We start from the raw sequence: 23,813 nt of genomic DNA on the forward strand, positions 1-23,813 counted from the left end.
GTCAAGACAACCAGAGTACAGAATGAACTAGTCAAGACAAACAGCGTACAGAATGAACTAGTCAAGACAAGCAGAGTACAGAATGAACTATTCAAGACAAACAGAGTACAGAATGAACTAGACAAGACAAGCAGAGTACAGAATGAACTAGTCAAGACAAACAGAGTACAGAATCAACTAGTCAAGAAAACCAGAGTACACAATGAACTAGTCAAGAAAACCAGAGTACAGAATCAACTAGTCAAGACAACCAGAGTACAGAATCAACTAGTCAAGACAAACAGAGTACAGAATCAACTAGTCAAGAAAACCAGAGTACACAATGAACTAGTCAAGACAACCAGAGTACACAATGAACTAGTCAAGACAAACAGAGTACAGAATGAACTAGTCAAGACAACCAGAGTACAGAATCAACTAGTCAAGACAACCAGAGTACAGAATCAACTAGTCAAGACAACCAGAGTACAGAATGAACTAGTCAACTTTGATGTCAGTCAGTACTGTCTTTTCACTGCTTAAAGAGAAAACATAAGCAAATAGAGTACAGAGGTGGTAGATTCATCAAATTTTAAAATTTTCAATTCCAATTTTAGTGAAATTGAAACCTGTCCAAGTTTAATCTGGGTATTCAGAAAAAACAAGTTTAAATTACTGCACAATAGTCATTCAAACCCTGGTCCACCCTGGTCCATGACTTAAGTTTATACCGTTTTTTTTTATGACATGGTTTTGTTAAGACATGTATCATTGACTTTTAATTTGTGGTTAAAATTGTCAAAATGTTTCCTGTTCTGACTTGTGAAAATATACCCTTCAAGTTACATCAATGTATTTCTTTTTAAACAATAAAAAAGAAAAGATTTATTTGTAAATTATGCACATAAATTTTTGCCTAGTAATATAATTGATCATTTGGGGTATCCATTTAAATTGTCTAATCTTATATATCAACTAGATACATTTCAAAAAGTGTGTTATTGTATCAAGCCTAATAAATAAAAACTCCATAACATATGATTGAAACAATCTTGATTTTCAATTATCATAATTATATATGTAATCCATGTTTAGCAATGACTTTATAATAGTTTGTCATATAAAATTCCAAATTGATATTAGTTAAAAGAATTAGGAGCAAAAAACCACTCGAAGGATCTTGCTGAATGTCATAAAAAGTCCATCCTTTGAGAGTTGAATCATTGTAAGATGATGAGTCTTATAAATCAAGCTCCCAAAAAAGTTTTTCACAGACCATAAATGCAGTCATTTGGCCAAGCTTCCCATTGATTAAAGTCAACAAACTCCCATTAAAACCAATATTATTATCCCAGAACAATTCCCTAAATTTCTTAAATCTGCATAATTGATGCTTTCTCAAGGATGTGTTCTCTGTTAATTTCAAATTCCATTGGAAAAAACATTTTGGGAACCCTGATTATCACATGATCATGTGTCCAGATTAAGATTGCAGTAATTACGGCATGACTCAGCAAATTAGAGTTCCTAGTGGAAAGCATTTTAGTTAATTGAAATTTGAATGAACTGTCAGCCATGGGCAAAATTTATCACAAAATAGTTCTGTTATAATGACATGGCTATAAAATGAAACTCGGGCCACTAGAATCCAATCCCTGTGGGTTTCCCCTCATGTCTCCAGGATAACCACAAACCATTCCTTTCACCGAATGACATCACATTCCGACATCCACGGAATAAAAACTGACACCTGTAATTGTCGCCAAACGGTTTTATGGTCAGCTGACTCATTACCAACATGTGAGAAGATATTAGTCTTCTGGATGGTGAACGGATGCCTTGTCAAATAGAGGAAATGGGACATTCTTAAAAAAATAATCTCTGATCTTTACTGGTAATTAAAACAGTATGATTTAAATATAACCATGTCATAAGGGAATAAATACTAAAAGAAAGATTTAATGCAAAGCCCACACCTTTTTGTATAGAGTGCTATGTAAAGCCCCTGACATTCATGTTCTATAAAGTAAAGCCTACAACACAACCTATAGATGGTCATATCAGTAACCATCTCAACTTTTAGGAGGTAATAGTATGGTTCTGTCTTGTAGAATTTGATTTTTTTCTTGTTTTTTCTGATGGTTGCTAATTGTCTTCTGTCTATTATGAACATCTATCTAAACAATATTTTCTAGAAGGTCTTCTTTTTTTTTAATCTTGGATAGGTCAAGTGGCGAGGTTTGAGAGCATGTAAAACTAGTTTGCCTATTTTGGCAGGTCTACAATTCAGGAGTTGTTGCTTGGATTTGTATCGTGAACTTTTCAAATCCTTGGTGGTTGGCACACATTTATATACAAATGTGGTATGATTTCAATGCCACAACTATCCACCTAAGTCCAAATGTAAATAGTTAGTTTGTATGTCCATTGTTATTAGTATTGATGTTATCCCTGTAATACATTATATGTTAATTTGAAACGTTACCTGGGTATTCTGATTATTTTACTGTGTTGCATAAGAATCCATCAGACATTTTGGGATGCTATGAAAAGCAGTGAAGCAACCCTAGTTCCATTCAAATGTGTACACCACAATGCAAACTACTCTTTAGAATCTAAATAGAAGTGACAACCTTATAAACAGTTCAATTGTTTGGAAATAACAAATTGAGTTAACATTCAAAAATCTTTGTGAGCACTTTATATTACAGACAAAAATGATAAATAAATTATTGTGATTGTAGAAAATGTAACCAAAATTGATAAAGCCGATTTTATTTTTCCAAAACTTATAACAATAAAATATGCTGCAAATATTTATGAGCAAATAGTACTTAAAATGAACTATTTTGAATTTAAAATAAATAATATGGGATGTTGATCGATAAAGCACCAAACAATCAAAGTCAGTTTCTCTATTGTTGTCTAGGGGGATGGACATTTCCTTTGATGATACTCATTATCTGTATATCATAGAATCATTCCATAAAAGTTTATAAATGTTTGCATTATCCATTGTATCACAAATTATCAGTGCTTTTATGACCAAACAAGTACAATAAGGGATTCTACCTCCTCGTTTCAAATCAACTTAGACCAAAATATGTCACCAGCTTAGCCTCACATAACATTAAATTGTAAAATAATAGCGGACATATATTCCCGTCACTTAGAACCTACACGTAACAATACAGACATTGATATTAATGACAGAGATTTTTTCCGATGGAATTTCTCCAATTTTATTGCTAAAATAAATCTTATGTCTCGTTAGATAAGTAATAACCACAAGCCAGTCTGAATCCATCCCATGTTTTCCAATTTGCTACAAAATTGAACAAATTTTCTCCTTTTATTGAAGTAATTTTCTATTATTTGATTCCTGCCAGCATGGTAAATCTATCAGATTTTGATTTATAATTAGAGATATTAATTTTATTTAAGTAGATCATGTAATTTGAAACATTATTCTTTCCATATAGAAATGAGTGGTGATAATTAGGAAGTCCAAAGTCCACACAGTCTGAACATGTAGAAAGTTAATATAGAGGTCTGTAAGGTTTATTGGGGGTTAAAAAACTAACATTTCACTTATGGAATGATAAATTCACTAAGAAAAAGTCCCTCAGACTTCTGATAAATCATTTACGTCTTCAAACTATATTTTCTGTTTAGAAACATTTAAGTTGGTTGGTAGATAAAAAATATTTTGTATCTTTATAGACATTATCTAAGGAACTGTGTTTGCCCTAATGTCCAGTTAAATGGGGAGCTGTTTGAAAAAGCTGTGAGTGGTACTGAATCAAAATGAGAAATTCTGGAAACTTAGATCATTGGTGCCTTCCATATATAACACAAACACTTACAATTCTTATTGTCTATATTATATAACACAAACACTTACAATTCTTATTGTCTATATTATATAACACAAACACTTACAATTCTTATTGTCTATATTATATAACACAAACACTTACAATTCTTATTGTCTATATTATATACGGCTCATTGTGTGTCATGCTGTCTTATATTAAAACGTGATATTCAGTCTGTTGCCGAACCCAACTATTCATTTCAATCAACAAACCACACATGGTCAAGATAGGATTTCTGATTTTATTAGTTTTTTCTCTTTCTTTTATGGAGCAAAGAGAAAGATGTGAATTTAGTTGGATAACAGAGACCAAGACTTGGTACTGAACAAACTATGAGGACAGAAATAGCATGTCTAAGTCTCACTGCAAAAAGACACACTCAATTCTTTAGATATGGGCTGGCACTAAACTGAAACAACAAATGTTATTGATGTTCTTCATCTCAAAGTCATAGAAATGTATCCATTCATTTCAAACAAGAATGTGTCCATAGTACAAGGATGCCCCACTCGCACTATCATTATCTATTTAGTGAACCTTGAAATTGGGATAAAAACTCCTATTTGGCATTAAAATTAGAAAGGTCTTATTATAGGAGACATGTGTACTAAGTTTCAAGTTGTTCACACTTAAACTTCATCAAAAACCACCTTGACCAAAAACTTAAACCTGAAGCGGACAGACGGCTGAACTTACAGATGGATGAACAAGTGAAACTGTGAGCTACTGCTCACTGATTATACCCCCGCCGCAAGTGGATAATATTAATAGTGTAAAAATATGCAAGTGTTCGGTAAACAGGAAGTTGTCAAGTGATGAATCTGAAAACGCATCACACGGTATAGCTGACTTATATAAATCTCGAAACCAAATTTCAGAAATCCTTGTATTGTAGTTCCTGAGAAAAATGTGACGAAAATTTTCAACTTGGCTATCACGTGTAAAATCATACAAGTGTTCGGTAAACAGGAAGTTGTCAAGTGATCAATCTGAAAACGCATCACACATATAGCTGACTTAGATAAACCCTGAAACCAAATTTCAGAAATCCTTGTATTGTAGTTCCTGAGAAAAATGTGACGAAAGTTTCATGGGACGGACTGACTGACGGAGGGACGGACTGACTGACGGACGGACGGACGGACTGACAGACAGAGGTAAAACAGTATACCCCCCTTTTTTGAAAAGGGGGGTATAATGAACGATGCATGAAATGGATGAACAAATTAAAGGAGGCACAGACCAGAAAAACATAAGCACCTCTACTATCATAGGTGGGGCATAAGAATTATGCTCATATCCAACTTCAAATTGAAGAAATTACCAGGCACCATTTCAACATTGGCCAATTTGTTTCTCTGTATTTACAGTAAAGATGTTATTTTGTATGGTTAACAATGGTAGAACTTAACAATCATACCAAAGCATAACTTCTAAAACAAAAATTTAACATTTAATCAGGTTAACATTAAAATGACTCAACAATCTACAGAAACAATGTACATAATACTATCCTAAGTGAAGCTCTCAAAATAGCTCTGATTACAAACAAATATGGTTACAAATCAACAATAGTCACCTATGTTATGTAAATAAAGTCAACTACAACTGTCAGAGATCTGATTCCCAATGGCCTGTCACCATTGTCACAATGCCAGACAAAATGGCACCAATTCCACCGATACTTTTTATACAATTAACACAGAGAATCTTTAATAGAGAAGACTTTGTGACAAGGAGTAGATTAAATTATAGCCTTATTGATTTTGTATTCCAGTCCCATAACAACAAAGATGTTCTGTGCTAGAAACTGATGCGAATAGAATGCATGATTTAAGCGCCTTAATGGAGATCTGAGTACCAACTATGATTTATCACATAGAAAAAAAATTGCTTGTATGTCAGCAAAAAGTTACTTGAAAATGATTCTTATTTAGGAAATATTTTCAAACTGAGTGATTGCATTGCAAAGTTAATGAAAGAATAGCATGGATAAAGGATTCAAATAACAGCAATTTCCATAGATATGCGTCAAATGCTTCCTCTTGGTGCATCTGATTGATGATGATTTTACACATTTCTATAATATGATGGTATTCTTATTTTAATTTACAGATGTTAGGTAAATGTGAAAAAATGTGGACACACATAAATGTCTGATTGATTGATGTCTGCATAAGGTTCAGTGGCAAGTATTTCACACTTTCATCAGAACAAGAACAAATAAATGAAGAATGTGTTCATGGGACACAGATGATTCGCTTGTTTGCATACAAGGTAATATAGGGGAATAACTAAAGAATGGTAAAAATGACACTCACAAAATTCAAACTCAATCTGTGTTTTGTGGTAATAAATATTGAGTATGTTTCATAAAATTTGTTAGAGGCAAGAAAAGTTAGAGAATGGAAACTTATTTTTGGACATATGAATGGATAAGGGTAGACTTGCTACATGTCCCTTCCTAATTATTTTTTTTTTCTTTCAATTTTACCCCTTTAATAATTTTACTGCTATAACTAGAAGATTACAATTATACTGACAGCTCCAAGGGCAATCAGTAGACTGGCACTTATCAGTAAACATGTAAATTAGTAAGAAAGAAATAATAGAAAGGGAATTGTAGGAAGTCTAGGATAAGGGTAACATTTCATACCCCATTCACTGCCGCACTGGCATATTTATTAAAACTAGAGGCTCTAAAGAGCCTGTGTCGCTCACCTTGGTCTTGTGCATATTAAACAATGGACACGGATAAATTCATGACATAATTGTGTTTTGGTGATAGTGATGTGTTTGTAGATCTTACTTTACTGAACATTCTTGTTGCTACAATTATCTCTATCTATAATGAACTTGGCCCAGTAATTACAGTGAAAAATATTTTCTAAAAATTAACAAAAATTTATGAAAAATGTTAAAAATTAACTATAAAGGGCAATAACTCCTTAAGGGGTCAATTGACTATTTTGGTCATGTAAACTTATTTTTAGATCTTATTTTGCTGAACGTTATTGCTGTATACAGTTTATCTCTATCTATAATAATATTCAAGATAATAACAAAAAACGGCAAAATTTCCTTAAAATTACCAATTCAGGACAGTAACCTAACAATGGGTTGTCCGATCCATGTGAAAACATCAGGGCAGATAGATCTTGACCTGATAAACAATCAAACCCTGTCAGATTTTCTCTTAATGCTTCGGTTTTTGAGTTATAAGCCAAAAACTGCATTTTACCCCTATGTTCTATTATTAGCCGTGGCAGCCATTTTGGTTGATTGGCCAGGTCACGCCACACATTTTTTTAAAAAGTTACCCCAATGATGACTGTGGCCAAGTTTAGTTTAATTTGGCCCAGTAGTTTCAGAAAAGAAGATTTTTGTAAAAGATTACTAAGATTTACGAAAAAATGGTTAAGAATTGACTATAAAGGGCAATAACTCCTTCAGGGGTCAACTGACCATTTTGGTCATGTTGACTGATTTGTAAATCTTACTTTGCTGAACATTATTGCTGTTTACAGTTGATCTCTATTTATAATAATATTCAAGATAATAACCGAAAACAGCAAAATTTCCTTAAAATTACCAATTCAGGGGCAGCAACCCAACAACAGGTTGTCCGATTCATCTGAAAATTTCAGGACAGATAGATCTTGACCTGATAAACACTTTTATCGCTGTCAGATTTGCTCTAAATGCTTTGGTTTTTGAGTTATAAGCCAAAAACTACATTTTACCCCTATGTTCTATTTTTAGCCATGGCGGCCATCTTGGTTGGTTGGCCGGGTCATGCCACACATTTTTTAAACTTGATATCCCAAAGATGATTGTGGCCAAGTTTGGATTAATTTGGCCCAGTAGTTTCAGAGGAGAAGATTTTTGTAAAAAATTACTAAGATTTACGAAAAATGGTTAAAAATTGACTATAAAGGTCAATAACTCCTAAAGAGGTCAACTGACCATTTTGGTCATGTTGACTTATAGTAAATCTTACTTTGCTGAACATTATTGCTGTTTACAGTTTATCTCTATCTATAATAATATTCAAGATAATAGCCAAAAACAGCAAAAATTACCTAAAATTACCAGTTCAGGGGCATCAACCCAATAACGGGTTGTCGGATTCATCTGAAAATTTGAGGGCAGATAGATCTTGACCTGATAAACAATTCTACCCCCATGTCAGATTTCCTCTTAATGCTTTGGTTTTTGAGTTATAAGCCAAAAACTGCATTTTTCCCCTATGTTCTATTTTTAGCCATGGCGGCCATCTTGGTTGGTTGGCCGGGTCATGCCACACATTTTTTAAACAAGATACCCCAATGATGATTGTGGCCAAGTTTGGTTTAATTTGGCCCAGTAGTTTCAGAGGAGAAGATTTTTGTAAAAGTTAACGACGACGGACGCCAAGTGATGGGAAAAGCTCACTTGGCCCTTTGGGCCAGGTGAGCTAAAAAATCAAATATTTTAAGTGGAGGGGTCAACTAGGATGAAGGTAAAAAAATACAAGACTGCCACTAGTAGAAATGTTTAAGATGTTATGTTAGATAGGGCTAGACAATTTGTTTTAACAGGACACTTAGAGATGTGACAAGAGGTTTTTAAACTTGTAGAAATTGTGGCAATAAACCAAATGTACACAGTACAACACAAAAGTTATTGCAAATATGCAAATTCAATTTAAAGAAAAAGAATTAACAAATTTTCTCAATCTTATTTCAACTAACAACAGTAAAGTTAGAAATTGAATTAAAAATTGCTCAATTTCTCAATGTAATTAAATTAAACATGTAAATAAAACCTTTGGTAAGTTTCTGGTTAACACTAAAATCAATAAAAGACAATATAACAGTTGGATGCTTTTCTCAAGAAAATTAATTTTGAGTTAAGTTGAAATCTTATTACAGAATTTAAGGCAGCATCTCAATACAACTTTTTTAAAAGGTCATGAACTATGTAAACAAAATCTAATACTGATCAGTTTTCCATACATATTTTAACATATCGAACCATTTTTATTATTCTATCAAATCCCTGATGGCTTCTGTCAAATTAACTATCAATTTGTTTTACTGATCATTAAACCCACCTCAAACATATTGTAGGGGGGTGGGTAGTAATTACTTTGTACTTTTGTCTGTCTGACCATGTAGGTAGCAAGTGCAACTTCTAATCTGCTGACCAGATATTGATGACATTTAACAGTTATAGAACACTAACTGGGGATGTAGATAAAGCAGGCCCAACATATTAAACAGGGGACAATCAATTTAACCAGGCAGGGTATCTTTTTGTCAGGACACTCAAGTTCTATTTTTTTCTGTTTACATTTTCTTTCTTTCAACTCAAGTGTGTTTCAAGATAATAAGCAAAATCATGAAAACATGGTTTAAACTTGCAATTTTGTTAAAGGGCAATAACTCCTATCAGAACTTGTATGATGATGTAGATGGAAATACAGATTAGATAGATCTTGAACATTTTGAATATTTTTGAGAAGGGAGTTTACTGTTTTCCAATGATTTTGTAGGGTAAAGAAAACATAAAACAGTAAATTTCACTCTTAAATTGTAAGGATTGAAGGCTTGATTTTAGTTTAAAGTCAAAAATCAGTAACATAAAAATAGTCTGTTGCACATCTTGATTTTTATAAAAGAATCAGGGCTTCGAAAAACATGAAATGGTACCAGTAGTTGGTTTTAGTCTATCTTAGTCAATTTGAGAAAAAACATCACTGGAATTTTGCTATTGAAAGATCTTTATTAAAGGATTATTTTTCAACATTATTTTTAACTATGTGTAAAAAGATCAAAGGAATTGCCAAAAAACTTTTTTTTAATTAAATCTGAGCCTTGAATGAAACAAACTTTACGAAGAACTGTTTTGTAAAATGTAATTTAAGAAAACAGAATTCAATTACAACTTAATTATGAATTAATTTCAATACAATATAAATCATGTCAACAAGTTTCCCGTTTTCCATTAGCTCTGGTGATCCCAGCAAAGAAATCACATCACCTTTGGTCATTCTCAAGCACCCATCATATTAGTCCAGGGTAGGACCTCAGTCCAGCTGTCCATCTCTTGAATGAGTCACAGATGGTCAATCACTTATTAGCAACAACTGATTGTAATTGGAACACAAAAGAAATTTAGTTAATGTCAAATTAATAGCACCTTGGATAAACATGTGTTGAAAGGTTATCACAGACTTAATCATACAGCCCTTTAATTCCCTATTGCAGAGAACACTTCAATATCTTAACTTTCCTTTTAAATAACTTATACTTAAATACCCCACTGGAAATTAAGATGTTAAATACACCCAGTCCAGTGTAAATTGTTGGGATACAAAGATATTAAATACAACCAGTCCAGCGGAAAATGTGATTAAAATAGAAAATGATAATAATTCATCATACATTTATGATAATTCTCTTGGGAACTATTGACTATTAAAAATTTCCTTTGTAACAACATTTTGTCAATAAACCAATTCTTTTAATATTAAATGAAACAAAAATTAATTTGGGTAAAAGGTAGAAAATAGATTCTGTGGAAATTAATGAAATAGAAAAATACATTATTATCATAATTCTTTGATGTTTTTCTATAGATTTATTTGATCTTCAAATCATGTCAAAAGTTATTAAGTACAAAGGGGTCAAAATGCTAATATTTTTTTTTTTTTATATATTTTATATTGTGGAAGTTTTTAAACAAAGAATTATCCCACATGTTGAATAAATTAATTGATTAACAATCACTAATGGCTATTCAATTTTTTAAAGAATCATCAAAAAAGTTTTACGATTTTTTTTTTTGTACATTGTACTATACTTTGTTTTTAACATGTGCTGGCTGCATTAAGACTATACTAAACCGAAGATAGAAAAAAATGAATGTACAAGGCAATTTCTAAATAAACTGGCATTTTAAGTCCTAAAGCATTATTTTTATGCTAAATTTCAAGAATTCACAATTCAAATTGGTTTTTTTTCAATGTTCAAAAGTAATAGTAATGAATGCAGGCAAAATTTTCTGAATTTACAGTGATTAATTTTGCATGCGTGCATGTTTGATAAAATAAAATGTCTCAATGTTTTGAATAATGGTCAAATGAGCCAAAATTATACTTAAAAAATTATAATTAGTGAACATCTTAGAGAAAAGGAAGTTGCATTTCCTAGCCCCTGTGCTGGGTTATATCAAACTCTACTATCCCTCTGCGACAATCGTGACAATAATTTACAATGGGTCAATTTTCCATTTATCCCGCCATTATCTTTCCTCTTTGACCATTTGGGTGGAAGTGATAGCTACCATTTGAATAATAATGTACGATAAATTAAGACATCTGAATGGTTAATTTGGTCTGTAATTCTCTGTTTCTTCCTAGTAGCATGCTTAGGGGGCATAAAGCACATTATCTTAACAATAGACAAAATACTCCTTCACAAAAATTACGACAGATGGCAAATTTATTTATTGGTCAATTAGAATGTTCTACAGTATCATCCAATCAGTGAGTTTATAAATTGATTAATTAGTCACGCCTCAATGACTGCCTCATTGTAATTCAGGATAATAAGTGCATTCAGTAGCATGGGATACATAACCCTGAGCACATAACAGCGGTAAACCTTTAAAGAATTCAAAATCTATTTAATGACATTTAAAATGATGAAAACAGTCACTTTGTTCAGCTATTCCAGAAATATCAAAGTGCAGTTTTAATTTTGAGCATTTTATCATGTAACGGAAAAAGAAACCAACTAGAGATTTAGTTCAAACAAATTTACATCATCAAAGCGCTTGGGACTTTTCAAATAGGAATAATAAGATACGTTCTCTCTTTAGTACATCACTACCTCAAGCTAGATCTAACAACTTCAATCAAACTATAAAACTGATTTTCAATATCGTTTATTGTAATCCGTAACAATTTGTATAGGTTAAAGAACTTTCAAGATTATCATTAAAATACACTTGAAATGGTTGTGAAAGTTAATTCATTTTCAATATTTACATAATTTTAAACTGTTTTATAACCCTTAACAGTTTGGTATTATCCATTAAGTCTAAACATCTGTATATTTCCATGTGGATTTTATTTTTTTTCTTAGTTATCTTCAAATAATAATTCATTTATAAAATCTTTATTTCAATTATAAGGCACTTGTCTCCTAAGGATGTACTTAGGTGAGGTTAGGTGAAAATTAATCAATTAAGAAGTTAAAATTGATACTATAAGCTGGTAGAGCATCAATTAAGGATAAAGATAAGCTAAACATATTGATAGGTCATGGACCTCCTTTTCGAGATATTTGAGATTTAAAATATGGTGGGAAAAGGCTGACTCTGACTTTTACCTTATATTTGCATTGGTATTATTAGGTCTCAAAACAAAAGAAAGAAAATTAAGAATCTTTCTAAAATTTTGGGAAATGACCTTTCATGAGCTATTAAGTTTTATATGAAAAAATAAATGGGTGTTATGGGGCAAAAAATTTTACATTGTATTGTATTGTAAAAACACCAAGGAGTCATAACATTTGACACAAATTCCAAAACCTCACCTAAGTACATCCTTAAACTTATGACAAATGTTTCGACAAGGCAGAGATGATTACTATATTAACTTATACAGATACACAAAATTGAAGACTCACATACTTTTACAGTTTCAATCTAGAAAGGAGTTATTTTTATAAAACCCTAGCTTTTTCTGAATGCATATTATCTGTTTCTGAATTCATTAATAAGAAATAAAAAGAACAAAATAGACTTTAATTAAACCTATCAAATATGTATCAATTGTAAACGGTCATGTGATTTATAGAAAACAATCATGTGATTTCCCAGTGGACTTTAACCTGTCAACGTATCATGAAGGTGAAAATTATTGTCATGTATAGAACAAAAGAATTTCATATTTCACAGTTCTGTTAGCGACAATCACTTTGCAAATAAATCTTTAATAACAAAAATTACTACAATTTGTTTCTTATAAATTAACGATGATAAATTATCAATAAATAAATTAAAAATTATAAAATAGATCTATCATTTTCTTTTCAATAGCATTATGACAGATTTGTTGGCTTAATTGTTATATTTCTAACTCAGACCAATGTCCAAGAGTTTTGGCCATCAATCAACAAGACAAGAAAATGGACTATGACAGAATTCTCTCCATATGGTCAAGTATTTCATCCAAAAATAAGTGTAAAAACAATACAAACCTTTCATGATGTTGATTGGATAATTAATGATCCAATAAACAAGAACATCTTCATTCTGTGCATGACCTTATGTCTTTTTTGGCTGACATTTTCTTTCATCAAGCGACCTTTTATTCTTTCTGTGACCTTTGATAACACAAAAATTATCTATTGAAATTATTTACTAATTCAGTGGCATATTTAAACAGGAGTGAAAAGAAGAATGTTAGATGATAATAGATGTCAAACAAACTAATTCTGGGAATATTTCTCGAATCCAGGGACCAACAAATTAGTCCCAGTTGAAATATGAGAAATAACTTGCATGACATTTCACAACACATTAGAAGACCATTTATGATTCACTTAAAAAATGTAAAGCAGTTATCATTAAAGATGTGAGGTAAAATCCTACAGTAAATTTACCACCAAAATCTTTACAGATTATTTTAGATTTGAGCAGTGGCACCTACATTAAAACCATTTCACTGTCTCTATGTTTTGAAAGTAATATGATATTTCAAGTGTTATAATAATCAGCGGACAACAAATAAATCAAATCATAACACATATCTTAAAAGGAAATGTCGACTAGAAAATCAAGACACAAAATTTTACAAAAGGCTATGGCAATAATTTTATTACATTGACTGTTTATAGCATTAACTGAAACAACCAAATGTTGTGTGAATTCTTTCTGTAATTTCCTACAATTTTTCACACCAAATGTGTAGCTATCAATATAATTATTATGCTGGTTTACTACAGAACAAAAAAATAAAGAAAAGAAAATAACACTATCAAATCTGAATTTTTACAAGTTTGTGTAACTTAACCATGACAATGCAGCAAAATAAAACAATTTGAGACAGATTTATTGATTTTCAAATGACCAGTGTCAAAACAGATAAAAAATACAATCTTCTGCCTTCTGCTGGATTTATCTGATTTAAGATGATGGTTCAAAAATATCGTCAGACACATTTCTTAGAAAAAAAATTGTGAGAGAGGATCATCCATCTTTATAAGCTGGCCAGACAAGATAAAGAGAGCAATTTACCTTTATAAGTCCAATGGTAGACAAAGTATAAGTTTGGATAGAACAAAACATGATTAATCGATCATTAGTCTTTTCTGATGTTTGATTGTGACGAAAAATAATGAAATCAGTGGCAAATCCAGAACTTTTCATAAGGGGGGCCCGCAGACTGACCTGAGGGAACCCCGATCCAGTCCTGCTTCAGTGATTGCTTATAATAATCAACCCAAAATTTTTCAAACGAAAGGGGGCCCCTCCCTGGAATTCAGTCTTAAAATTGGTTTGTTGGAAACAAAGAACTCACTTTGATGTGCTTTGACTGGCAGTGGCATCGATAGGAAATTTATTTAAAGTTTTAATCAACAAGAGGCAGAAACCAAACAACATATGGTAACGCGATTTTCGTCAGCAATGGACCTGATGATTCATAGCAAATACAAAACCAAACATTTTCCACAAAAAGACAAAAGTTGAAGTATATTCACAAGAGTTTATCTTTAGTTTTCATCACCTGATATTTCTGTAAATAGCTCTTGGTAAAATTTGAAATAGAAACAACTTTCTGCAAGTAAACTGATTAAGATTAGAAAGCTTTGTGATGTAATTTTTGTAAGTTTTGGTTTTTCAGCATGAAGGTACAAGAAAAATGAATTTCCTTTGATCTTAGCAAGATATTACATAAGTTTATACAAAAGCCAATTACTGATATAATGAACAGATAATTGAATTTTTTGAGGTTTTTGACTGTTTTTTAATTGTTCTGTCTCATTGTGCAATGTCTCATTTAATTCATAGGCATTCAGGAAGAATGCATTTTTAAAGTAAAAATCCACTGAAAATTTGTATACATGTACTATACTGTAGATTCTTAATGATATACAAACTAGAGGCTCTAAAGAGCCTGTGTCACTCACCTTGGTCTATGTGAATATGAAACAAAGGACACAGATGGATTCATGCCAAAATTGTGTTTTGGTGATGGTGATGTGTTTGTACATCTTACTTTACTAAACATTCTTGCTGCTTACAATTATTTATAATGAACTTGGCCCAGTAGTTTCAGTGGAAAATGTTAGTAAAAATTAACAAATTTTATGAAAATTGTTAAAAATTGACTATAAAGGACAATAACTCCTTAGGGGGTCAATTGACCATTTTGGTCATGTTGACTTATTTTTAGGTCTTACTTTGCTGTAAATTATTGCTGTTTACAGTTTATCTCTATAATAATATTCAAGATAATAACAAAAAACTGCAAAATTTCCCTAAAATTACCAATTCAGAGGCAGCAACCTAACAACGGGTTGTCCAATCCATCTGAAAATTCCAGAGCAGATAGATCTTGAACTGATAAACAATTTTACATCTGTCAAATTTGCTCTAAATGCTTTCGTTTTTGAGTTATAAGCCAAAAACTACATTTTACCCCTATGTTCTATTTTTAGCCATATCAGCCATCTTGGTTGGATGGCCGGGTCATCAGACACATTTTTTAAACTAGATACCCCAAAGATTATTGTCGCCAAGTTTGGATTAATTTGGCCCAGTAGTTTCAGAGGAGAAGATTTTTGTAAAAGATTGCTAATATTTACGAAAAATTGTTAAAAATTGACTATAAAGGGCAATTACTCCTAAAGGGGTCAACTGACCATTTTGGTCATGGTGACTTAATTTGTATATCTTACTTTGCTGAATATTATTGCTGTTTACAGTTTATCTCTATCTGTAATAATATTCAAGATAATAACCAAAAACAGCAAAATTTCCCTAAAATTACCAATTCAGAGGCAGCAACCTAACAATGGGTTGTCCAATCCATCTGAAAATTCCAGAGCAGATAGATCTTGAACTGATAAACAATTTTACATCATGTCAGAATTGCTCTAAATGCTTTCGTTTTTGAGTTATAAGCCAAAAACTACATTTTACCCCTATGTTCTATTTTTAGCCATATCAGCCATCTTGGTTGGATGGCCGGGTCATCAGACACATTTTTTAAACTAGATACCCCAAAGATGATTGTGGTCAAGTTTGGATTAATTTGGCCCAGTAGTTTCAGAAGAGAAGATTTTTGTAAAAGATTGCTAATATTTACGAAAAATTGTTAAAAATTGACTATAAAGGGCAATAACTCCTAAAGGGGTCAACTGACCATTTTGGTCATATTGACTTATTTGTAAATCTTACTTTGCTGAATATTATTGCTGTTTACAGTTTATCTCTATCTGTAATAATATTCAAGATAATAACCAAAATCAGCAAAATTTCCCTAAAATTACCAATTCAGGGGCAGCAACCCAACAACGGGTTGTCCGATTCATCTGAAAATTTCAGGCAGGGCAGATAGATCTTGACCTGATAAACAATTTTACCCCATGTCAGATTTGCTCTAAATGCTTTGGTTTTTGAGTTATAAGCCAAAAACTGCATTTTACCCCTATGTTCTATTTTTAGCCATGGTGGCCATCTTGGTTGGTAAGCAGGGTCACCGTACACATTTTTTTAAACTAGGTACCCCAATGATGATTGTGGCCAAGTTTGGTTAATTTGGCCCAGTAGTTTCAGAGGAGAAGATTTTTGTAAAAGTTAACAACGGACGAAGATGACGACGACGACGGACGACAAGATGAGAAAAGCTCACTTGGCCCTTTGTAAATTTCTAATTTTACAGATGAAAGTTACATAAGACAATTTTTCATTGCTTTAGAACAAAGTATTTTACTGCTGTATAGGTACCTAAGATTTTCTTATCACAATTTTTAAACTTGAGATTTGGCTTGTACAAGTTCCAAAAAAACGACAGTTTACTCACAATTTACCCTTTTCTAATATGACTCAAGTACAATACAATTTTGATGCAATTTAAGGAAAATCCTAAAACTGTTAATATAGAAATGGTCTTTTATACTTGTACTTCTTTAACTAAAACTAAATGAAGTTAGGAAATTATACGGTTTCCAGTCTAAACATTGAAATCAAGAAAAATCATCACTTTATCAGATGAAACCTTTCATCCTTATAAACTAATTTTATTAGGTCTAAAAGTTTTCTTTCTAACATCTTCTTACACCCTGAGGGAAAGAAAACTTGTAAGATGCCTAACTAGATCTAATTATAGAAATCTGTTTTCTTCATAACCATGGATACCAAATATTAGACAATGATTAAGAACTGAGTCAACAATAGCCCTTGGTGTTGACTGCTTTGAAAAAATATGTCATTTGATGCTGTAATGATGAGATTTCGTATTAAGAAATATTATTAATCATGATGGCACACAAAGAGAAATTTGTTAGACATTTTGAAATTGCTCTAAGGATTCAATAAATTTCTTCTTTCAATTATAACACATTAATGCATTATAATCAAAGTCAGACCAATTTCATGTTTTTAGAAAACAGAATTATCAGATTGCATAACTCTTAAATTCTTGTCTAAATATTGATGTTTAATAATAAAAGAGGGGTATAGGGTTGGTTCTGTTTATGGTAACAAATATAGGAAAAAACATCAAAAGTAACCAGTGAGTTAAAAGTTCTTGTTTTAATTGCTGTTGCTCATCTTTAAAGTTTCTTATGGAATATTTTTCAGTTAATGAATCTTAAATTCCATACAATTCAATGTTTGGCTTTCATAACAGTAAAAAAGTTTTTACAATAATGTTTAACTTTGATAAGAGTATGGCTGATCTTTCTCATCATTAAATTCTTGTGCTATTGGGTCAAATAATAGTTGTTGTATTTTTAGTGACTTCAGCTTCACAGTTGTTTATTTATTATTTTTTTAAATAGTGCTTTCTGTCCAAGAAATGACAGTTATGTCCCCTTGGATTCCTCTTATTATTTTTTTTATTTTTTAAACATTGAAATTTTCCAATACACAAAAGACTTTTTCAAACAATGACCCATTACTTTAAAGTGAACTCAGTTCCTGCAACGAGTTTGACATAGACATATCCACTTTTCAGATAAAAATGCACCAATACTGTGAACCTTATAGATCTATATATATATTAAATAATTTTTCGTAAGACTACCATATTATGATGAATCCAATCCACGCCACGATTGTCAGATTGTATATTTACATGTCTGTCTGTCTATCAATCTTTCCATTACTTTAACATCAATTCTTGGAACAAATTCATTCCTATTGTTTTCTCTACCCATCATACATTTGGTTTATATCTGTATATGTCGATACTGTAAGTAATGGATGGCTTCCTCCAACATGTTCTCTGACATATTATGTTTACCATAGATTTACAATACGTCTTCTAAATGTCTAAAATATAATACATTACAAATTGGATTTAACTTGTAAGTTCAGCGATTGATGAAAAAGTTTGTATATAGATCAATTTCATTTTGGTCTGTTGGTTCGAACTGAAACACGAGATGTTCTAAGTCTGAATTGTTCTTAATAGAATGAAATTATATAACACAAACACAGCCTGAATTATTTTTCCTTCATGCATTTTCTTAAGTTGTAAATATATTTACATTATTTTTTACAAGAGATTAATAAATATATCAAGGAGTCAACAGTACCAATTAATGCACTAGACAGGAAATATAATAAAAAGAAGATGTGGTATGATTTTCAATGAGACAACTCTCCACAAGAGACCAAATGACACAGAAATTAACAACTACGCCACTGTGCCACCTTTAACAATGAGTAAAGCGCATACTGCATAGTCAGCTATAAAAGTGAACAAAGCAATAATTTAAACTTGCATTTTAAATGAATTAAACAGGATTTTTCTCAATATCCCAAAAAATAAAATCACATTTTAGTCTAAAGTGACAAAATTGCTTTAAATAATAAATGCACACAATAATTTCTGAATTTACAGTAAACAAAATTTAATAACAGAAATCTGCACACAGCCCTAATTATTTTACCATCCTGTATATATATTTTCTCAAATTGTAAAATGTCGAATACATGAATTTCTTATGATCAGGACTGTTACAGCTAACTGCACTAATATACAAGATAGGTAGTCTGCAGAAGACTAGCAATGAAAGAGCTGAACACCAGGGTAAGATAGATAGTCTGCAGAAGACTAACAATGAAAGAGCTGAACACCCGGGTCTGTTGGTAGTCTACAGAAGACTAACAATGAAAGAGCTGAACACCAGGGTCTGTTGGTAGTCTGCAGAAGACTAACAATGAAAGAGCTGAACACCAGGGTCTGTTGATAGTCTGCAGAAGACTAGCAATGAAAGAGCTGAACACCAGGGTCTGTTGGTAGTCTGCAGAAGACTAACAATGAAAGAGCTGAACACCAGGGTCTGTTGGTAGTCTGCAGAAGACTAACAATGAAAGAGCTGAACACCAGGGTCTGTTGATAGTCTACAGAAGACTAACAATGAAAGAGCTGAACACCAGGGTCTGTTGGTAGTCTGCAGAAGACTAACAATGAAAGAGCTGAACACCAGGGTCTGTTGATAGTCTGCAGAAGACTAGCAATGAAAGAGCTGAACACCAGGGTCTGTTGGTAGTCTGCAGAAGACTAACAATGAAAGAGCTGAACACCAGGGTCTGTTGATAGTCTACAGAAGACTAACAATGAAAGAGCTGAACACCAGGGTCTGTTGGTAGTCTGCAGAAGACTAACAATGAAAGAGCTGAACACCAGGGTCTGTTGATAGTCTGCAGAAGACTAGCAATGAAAGAGCTGAACACCAGGGTCTGTTGGTAGTCTGCAGAAGACTAACAATGAAAGAGCTGAACACCAGGGTCTGTTGGTAGTCTGCAGAAGACTAACAATGAAAGAGCTGAACACCAGGGTCTGTTGATAGTCTGCAGAAGACTAACAATGAAAGAGCTGAACACCAGGGTAAGATAGATAGTCTGCAGAAGACTAACAATGAAAGAGCTGAACACCAGGGTCTGTTGGTAGTCTGCAGAAGACTAACAATGAAAGAGCTGAACACCAGGGTCTGTTGATAGTCTACAGAAGACTAACAATGAAAGAGCTGAACACCAGGGTCTGTTGGTAGTCTGCAAAAGACTAACAATGAAAGAGCTGAACACCAGGGTCTGTTGATAGTCTGCAGAAGACTAGCAATGAAAGAGCTGAACACCAGGGTCTGTTGGTAGTCTGCAGAAGACTAGCAATGAAAGAGCTGAACACCAGGGTCTGTTGGTAGTCTACAGAAGACTAACAATGAAAGAGCTGAACACCAGGGTCTGTTGATAGTCTACAGAAGACTAACAATGAAAGAGCTGAACACCAGGGTAAGATAGGTAGTCTGCAGAAGACTAGCAATGAAAGAGCTGAACACCAGGGTCTGTTGATAGTCTACAGAAGACTAACAATGAAAGAGCTGAACACCAGGGTAAGATAGGTAGTCTGCAGAAGACTAACAATGAAAGAGCTGAACACCAGGGTCTGTTGATAGTCTACAGAAGACTAACAATGAAAGAGCTGAACACCAGGGTAAGATAGGTAGTCTGCAGAAGACTAGCAATGAAAGAGCTGAACACCAGGGTATGTTGATAGTCTACAGAAGACTAACAATGAAAGAGCTGAACACCAGGGTCTATTGGTAGTCTGCAGAAGACTAACAATGAAAGAGCTGAACACCAGGGTCTCTTGATAGTCTACAGAAGACTAACAATGAAAGAGCTGAACACCAGGGTAAGATAGATAGTCTGCAGAAGACTAACAATGAAAGAGCTGAACACCAGGGTCTGTTGATAGTCTACAGAAGACTAACAATGAAAGAGCTGAACACCAGGGTCTGTTGGGAGTCTGCAGAAGACTAACAATGAAAGAGCTGAACACCAGGGTCTGTTGGGAGTCTGCAGAAGACTAGCAATGAAAGAGCTGAACACCAGGGTCTGTTGATAGTCTGCAGAAGACTAACAATGAAAGAGCTGAACACCAGGGTCTGTTGATAGTCTGCAGAAGACTAACAATGAAAGAGCTGAACACCAGGGTCTGTTGATAGTCTGCAGAAGACTAACAATGAAAGAGCTGAACACAAGGGTAAGATAGGTAGTCTGCAGAAGACTAGCAATGAAAGAGCTGAACACCAGGGTCTGTTGATAGTCTGCAGAAGACTAACAATGAAAGAGCTGAACACCAGGGTCTGTTGATAGTCTACAGAAGACTAACAATGAAAGAGCTGAACACCAGGGTAAGATAGGTAGTCTGCAGAAGACTAGCAATGAAAGAGCTGAACACCAGGGTCTGTTGATAGTCTACAGAAGACTAACAATGAAAGAGCTGAACACCAGGGTCTGCAGGGAGTGTGCAGAAGACTAACAATGAAAGAGCTGAACACCAGGGTAAGATAGGTAGTCTGCAGAAGACTAACAATGAAAGAGCTGAACACCAGGGTCTGTTGATAGTCTACAGAAGACTAACAATGAAAGATCTGAACACCAGGGTCTGTTGGGAGTCTGCAGAAGACTAACAATGAAAGATCTGAACACCAGGGTCTGTTGGGAGTCTGCAGAAGACTAACAATGAAAGAGCTGAACACCAGGGTCTGTTGGTAGTCTGTAGAAGACTAACAATGAAAGAGCTGAACACCAGGGTCTGTTGATAGTCTACAGAAGACTAACAATGAAAGAGCTGAACACCAGGGTCTGTTGATAGTCTGCAGAAGACTAACAATGAAAGAGCTGAACACCAGGGTCTGTTGATAGTCTACAGAAGACTAACAATGAAAGAGCTGAACACCAGGGTCTGCAGGGAGTGTGCAGAAGACTAGCAATGAAAGAGCTGAACACCAGGGTCTGTTGATAGTCTGCAGAAGACTAACAATGAAAGAGCTGAACACCAGGGTCTGTTGATAGTCTACAGAAGACTAACAATGAAAGAGCTGAACACCAAGGTAAGATAGGTAGTCTGCAGAAGACTAGCAATGAAAGAGCTGAACACCAGGGTCTGTTGATAGTCTACAGAAGACTAACAATGAAAGAGCTGAACACCAGGGTCTGCAGGGAGTGTGCAGAAGACTAACAATGAAAGAGCTGAACACCAGGGTAAGATAGGTAGTCTGCAGAAGACTAACAATGAAAGAGCTGAACACCAGGGTCTGTTGATAGTCTACAGAAGACTAACAATGAAAGATCTGAACACCAGGGTCTGTTGGGAGTCTGCAGAAGACTAACAATGAAAGATCTGAACACCAGGGTCTGTTGGGAGTCTGCAGAAGACTAACAATGAAAGAGCTGAACACCAGGGTCTGTTGGTAGTCTGTAGAAGACTAACAATGAAAGAGCTGAACACCAGGGTCTGTTGATAGTCTACAGAAGACTAACAATGAAAGAGCTGAACACCAGGGTCTGTTGATAGTCTGCAGAAGACTAACAATGAAAGAGCTGAACACCAGGGTCTGTTGATAGTCTACAGAAGACTAACAATGAAAGAGCTGAACACCAGGGTCTGTTGATAGTCTACAGAAGACTAACAATGAAAGAGCTGAACACCAGGGTAAGATAGGTAGTCTGCAGAAGACTAGCAATGAAAGAGCTGAACACCAGGGTCTGCTGATAGTCTACAGAAGACTAACAATGAAAGAGCTGAACACCAGGGTCTGTTGGGAGTGTGCTGGTGCTTAACTGCTGGTTTCTTGTGAAATCCAGATGACTATAAAGGTATGTTGTCTCTCTTTAAATTTTCTTTGATTGTACTGTGTATATATACATTTCTGGTATCAGTCATCCTTATTATTAAAGATATAAACCTAGGAAGGTGTTAACTCTCATTTAAGCTTGACATATTCTAAAGACACCATACTATTGTTGAAGACTGTATATTGCCCTCTATATTTCTTTGGTTATATTTATTGTTGTATTGATGTCTCATTGATGTAAGCCTCTCAAGTCCTTAAAAATCAAACATTCAATTCCTGCCTACAATATACATGCAAGACTAGCCACTGGACAAGCAATCAATAAAGCCATCCCCTTCCCAAACTCTATACAAGCACATAAAGTAAAGTATATAAAAGGGGGAGGGTGCAAAGTTTATTTCCTAGCTTCTTTCATGGAGATCATACTGTTATTTTGTTTTATTAATTACATGAAAGCAGATAATGTTTCTGAGGATGCACATTAAACATCCTGTAGGTTAATGAAGTGTATTTTACCTGCAGATTTTACCATTAAAATGAAGACGAGCATAAAATCGTCAACAAAACAGTTCCGAGTACTCCTAATGAAGTCAATAAACCTGAAAGAAAAGCTTAAATTTATTGCATACACTGCATCATTAAATCAAAGCTAAAATATTAGCCATTCATTACAGAAAATATAAGGTATCATATAACTATCGTAAAAAGAGGCATCAAATAACATCAGACTAAGTTCAACAATTCCTGTATAAAGAGTAAAATAAAGATGGGAAGATAGTACAAAACAAATTCAGATCAGAATTCCAAGGGGTCTTGATGTTTAACTGGGATTCCAGACAAAATAAGTCCAATTACAAAGGATTAATATTCTGAACAGGGTCAAAACTTTGAAGTTGAAAGGGCCATAGAAAAACTAATGTTTAAACCCGCTGCATTTGTTTGCACCTATCCTAAGTCAGGAACCTGATGTTCAGTAATTGTAGTTTGTTGATGTGAATCATAAGTGTTTCTCGTTTATCCTTTTTTATATAAATTAGAACATTGGTTTTCCTGTTTGAATGGTTTAAATATAATGTAGTTATTTTTG

The 23,813-nt window shown here is 33.5% G+C and overlaps 1 long non-coding RNA gene across 1 annotated transcript; it reads right to left on the bottom strand.

Moving 5' to 3' along the window:
- Positions 1-17,962: 17,962 nt before the first annotated feature.
- Positions 17,963-23,326, bottom strand: LOC143062214 (uncharacterized). Its single transcript, XR_012974610.1, has 2 exons — positions 23,243-23,326; positions 17,963-18,410 (listed from the first exon to the last, which is right to left on the bottom strand). It is a non-coding gene; the product is annotated as an uncharacterized LOC143062214 (long non-coding RNA).
- Between the last annotated feature and the right edge of the window lie 487 nt (positions 23,327-23,813).

Source organism: Mytilus galloprovincialis, chromosome 2, assembly GCF_965363235.1.
Source record: "Mytilus galloprovincialis chromosome 2, xbMytGall1.hap1.1, whole genome shotgun sequence".
Classification (NCBI taxonomy): domain Eukaryota; kingdom Metazoa; phylum Mollusca; class Bivalvia; order Mytilida; family Mytilidae; genus Mytilus; species Mytilus galloprovincialis.